General features: G+C 44.3%; 1 protein-coding gene across 1 annotated transcript in view; it reads left to right on the top strand.

Moving 5' to 3' along the window:
• The window catches only part of adam10a (ADAM metallopeptidase domain 10a), a 78,459-nt gene that overhangs the window by 23,122 nt on the left and 50,337 nt on the right, over positions 1 to 5,000 (top strand). The gene's annotated exons all lie outside the window — the stretch shown is intronic.

Raw genomic sequence — 5,000 nt, 5'->3', positions numbered from 1 at the left:
GGAGGAGAAATACTTATTTTTGTACTATAAGGAAGCAGGAACATCCTGTGTTATGGGTTAGTGCAGTTAATCATTTTATTTATACAGCGCCCAAACAATACAATTGTTTCAATGTGCTTTACCTACCCCAGGGCCTGAACCGCCTGAAACATACAGTCGCCATTATCAAGTCATGCAAATTAATACATTTTTTACGAGCTAGGCCTAAATAAATTATCCAGAAGGGATGCATTTATGGGATAAGCTATATTGCTCTTGACAAAAATAGCACGTCATGAAGTTTCAGTCAGCGAAACTATGACTAGGCTCAAAACCCCACCCTGATTAGCAATGCAGCTGTCAGTTCAAACGGATGTGGCTTGGGCAATTTAAGACTTAATGTCTGACAAGCTACATTTATGTGTCAGCGAATGTAATTGTTCTGAACAACAGACGAAGCACTGTGTTTTATCCCTGGTAAGGGCGCTCCCGGCAAACACTGTCCTGATTCCCTGCGGTGATTTAAGCAAACCTTTCACTAATACATTTGGACCTGGCTCAGTCCACTAAGTGCCTTTGACCACACCTGTGCCTCTCTCTCTTCTTAATGCAACAGTGTGCATTTGCTGCCGTTCCTGCTCTGAAGATCTAGGGCCCATTATCTTTTAAGTGTGCTTGTTTGTCTGGGTTGTAGGCTTTAAGCTGAGTGTGTAGGTAGAGGGAAAACCAATCAATCAATCATTGATCAATCAATCAGTCAGTCGGTTAGTCATCTATCCCTGGCGACTGGGAGTATAGTGTGAAGTGCTGTTCTAGGGAAGCCTTCAGCACTGCTCTGACTGATGAGGTTCCATGAGAACCAAGGGGAACATTTCCAGGCTTTTCACACAGTTTGACTTTGAAGCTTTTTCTGAGGAGAGTTCATGAATTACAAATTGGAACTGTGTGTGTGTCTGTGTGTGTGTGTGTGTGTGTGTGTGTGTGTGTGTGTGTGTGTGTGTGGGAGCTGTGCCTACCTCGGAGAGGGAGAGGGAGAGGGAGAGAGGGAGATGGCGAGAGAGGGAGAGGGAGATGTGTTTATATATACAGTGGGGAAAATAAGTATTTGAACCCCTGGTGATTTTACAAGTTTGGCCACTTGCAAAGAAATGTGTGATCTATAATTGGAATGGTAGGTGTATATTAACAGTGAGAAACAGAGTATCAACAAAAAAATCCAGAGAAATGCATTTTATAACATTTATGACTTTATTTGATGCAAAAAATAAGTATTTGAACCCCTAGCAAAACTGACTGACAAAAATGACTTAGTACTTGGTGGAATAGCCCTTGTTGACAAGCACAGACGTCAGACGTTTCTTGTAGTTGGTCACCAGGTTTACACACATCTCAGGAGGGATTTTGGTCCACTCCTCTTTGCAGATTATCTCCAAATCTTTAAGGTTGCGTTTTCAATGGGAGGGAATGAGGGAATGAGGTTCAAGCCCAATATTCCACGTTACATAGCCCCATCCATAGTCCCCTTGATGCGGTGGAGTCGTCCTGTACCCTTGGCAGAGAAACAGCCCCAAAGCATAATGTTTCCACCTCCATGCTTGATGGTGGGTATGATGTACTCTTGGGGTCATATTCAGCATTCCCCCCCCTGTCAAACACGGCAAGTCCAGTTGATGCCAAAGAGCTTGATTTTGGTATCATCTGACCACATTCTGTCTCCCAATCCTCCTTAGAATCATTCAAGTGTGCAATGGCAAACTTCAGATGGCCCTGTACATGCGCTTCCTTGAGCGGGGGGACCTTGCGAGTTCTGCAGTACTTCAAAAAATTACGGCGTGGTGTGTTGCCAATGGTTTTCTTGGTGACTGTGGTCCCAGCTGCCTTGAGATCATTCACAAGCTCCCCCTGTGCAGTTCTGGGGTTATTCTGCACCTTTCGAATGATCACTGATACCGCACGAGGGGATATTTTGCATGGAGCCCCAGACCTAGAGCGATTAACATTTGTTTGGGGTTGCTTCCATTTACGAATAATCGCACCAATAGTTGTCTGCTTCTCACCAAGATTCTTGCCAATGGTTTTGTAGCCCATTCCAGCCTTGTGCAGGTCCACAATCTTATCTCTGACGTCCCTGGACAACTCTTTGGGCTTGCCCATGGTGGTGAGGTTGAAGGTGTGAAGTATGATTCTTTGAACAGGTTTCTTTTATCAACGTCTCCAGTTGAGATCAGGTGTACCTTGTTAGACCTAATGAGGACTAATCTGTGTGCTTCTTGGGTACATAACTGGTCATTTTGAGCCAGAATTCTTGCTGTTTGCTTGGGGGTTCAAATACTTCTTTTTTGCATCAAATGCAAATAAAGTCATAAATGTTATAAAATGCAGTTTTCTGATTTTTTTTGTTGATATTCTGTTTCTCACTGTTAAAATACACCTACCAATACAATTCTAGAGCGCACATTTCTTTGCAAGTGGCCAGACCTGCAAAATCGGTAGGGGTTCAAATACTTATTTTCCCCACTGTATATAGAGAGAGAGAGGGAGAGATGTATAGAGAGTGAGAGTGAGAGAGATCAGGTGGAAGTTTTCTCAGGACAGAGGGATTCTTTGATTTATATCAGTAAGGGGAGAACACACACCATCACAGTGCATCAATTCAGCAGTAAATAGAGCACCCAAACCTTCAAACGTATCAGTTTAGTATCTCTCACATAACTGTAACCCTCTTAACCAGATTTGTTAGGTAATAATAATAACTGTCACAGTAATTCCACTCTGGTTAGTTTTCTTGAAGCTGACTCACACCGAGTCTTAAGGGATCATAAGTGTATTATTGTTATTCATATACATTGATTACATTTTCTTTAACATCTCTATTATAATTGGTTACATCCCTCACATAACTCCGACCCTCTTAACCAGATTAGTTATCACCTCTTGTCAAAATACCTCCTTTTACTGTAAATCAGATATCCCTTTTAGAAAAGATTGTAGATTTATAATTAACCCAGGTCACATTGGGACATTACTCCCATGTCAGCAGATGTTTCCCCAAGAACATGTTGTTTCCCCCCCTTTCTTTTGAGTCACCTCAGGATACACTCAGGTTAGCATGTGTCACACACACACACACACACACACACACACACACAAACACACACACGCACACAGAACCTATCACGGCCTTCGCACAGACTGAAAGACTGCACTTCAGTAACCTTGGCCCCTCCTTTCTCCTCACACAGAGGGAGAGGGGTGCTTGTTATATTCAGTCCGCTGGGTGCATGTTAAACACCTCAATGAATAAATAGAATAAAAGATTGTTCACAAGTCCCAAAGTTCAAGTCAAGTCATGTCAAGTCACTGTGTGTGCGGCTTAAGTGTGACTCGAGTCCCCATCTCTGGCGTTAGCAGGTGGGTGTGTGTACCTACAGTGTGTGTCTATTCTGTTCAGCTACTGTGCCGAAACTCGGCTATAGGCTAGATATGTTTGCTATGTGTGTGTGTGTTTTTATGTGTTCCTGTGTGTGTGCGTGCGTGTGTGGGTGGGTGGGCATAGGTGCGGTCACCCTGGCCAAAGGGCATTTTGTGTGTGTGTGTGTGTGTGTGTGTGTGTGTGTGTGTGTGTGTGTGTGTGTGTGTGTGTGTGTGTACAGTGAGAGTAGACCACATGCTATCACATGGTCTCATGGCAGATGAAACCTAACTCCTGTGAGGAATGACAAACATGTGGTGGAATGTGTTCATTCCTGATGTTCTACCTCGAGTGTTGAGAACCACAGACATCCATATGATGAGGCACGTCACTGCAGGACATCAGGATGGCTAAGTGAAGAGATAACAGCACGTTCATGTTGTCTTCTGGAGCCTCTGTGTTTAGGTTCTGTTTTTATCGGTTTCATCATCAGTGGAACTCCCAGAATAAATTCCCATAACTTACATTGACACTCACAACAAGATGAGCTCAGTTAGGTTGGTCTATGTTTTTTTCCTATGATGCTGTGTGTGTGTGTGTGTGTGTGTGTGTGTGTGTGTGTGTGTGTGTGTGTGTGTGTGTGTGTGTGTGTGTGAGTGGTGTTGTATCTCTGTGTGGCCTGCATTGATCTCATTGTGATCTCTCGAGTCCACACCCTCAGCCTCTCTCTGAAGTCGCATTGCCCTGGCAACAGCAGAATCCTCCCAGACTTCAAATGCAGTTCTGGAACTCTCCGTACAGGATTACGCTAGGCTCCATTGTTCTCTCCAGTGCTCCTCTCTTGTGTCCGTTGTGTGTGTCCCTGCTTTTGAGGTGTGTGTGTCTGTGTGTGTCTGTGTGTTTGTTTCCTGTCCAGTGCCATAATAGAAACCAACTAACACCTTAGGCTGCTTGGGCAGTCTTCCAGGAGTGTTGTGTGTGTGTGTGTGTGTGTGTGTGTGTGTGTGTGTGTGTGTGTGTGTGAGAGAGAGAGAGAAGAAAAGAGCTAGAGGCAGAGCTGAGGGTTTCTGAATGTTGCCAGAATTTGTGTTTTGAGGAATCAGTTAAAAAAAAGGAAAAACAGCAAGAAAATCATTAGTTTCTTTGTGTGTGTTTGTGTATGTATTTGTGTCTCTGGGGAGTTGTTTCTGCCCAGGCTTGTTGTGTGTTAGGGGACTGTGTTTCTTTGAAGTTAATACACTAAAGTCTAAAGTATGTTTATATCCCAGCAGCTCTTGGGGTAGATTGAGGCTGTTTGTAGCACAGTGGCAGTACAGCATTAGCAGATCATCAAACCAGTCAGGCATACATGGATCATTTAGCTACCAATGCTCAGTGGCCATCCTTGCAATCAGTGCGTCTGGGCGTTCTCTGATAGTTCAGATGGGTGAGTGCCCTCCTCTCCCACGGAGTTAGAGCAGTGTACCCCCACAATACTATCTCCTCCTCTCCCAGGGAGTCAGAGCAGTGTACCCCCACAATACTCTCTCCTCCTCTCCTCCTCTCCCATAGAGTTAGAGCAGTGTACCCCCAAAATACTCTCTCCTCCTCTCCTCCTCTCCCACGGAGT

Source organism: Sprattus sprattus, assembly GCF_963457725.1.
Source record: "Sprattus sprattus genome assembly, chromosome: 6".
Lineage (NCBI taxonomy): Eukaryota > Metazoa > Chordata > Actinopteri > Clupeiformes > Clupeidae > Sprattus > Sprattus sprattus.
This window is presented reverse-complemented; position numbering and strand designations above follow the sequence as displayed.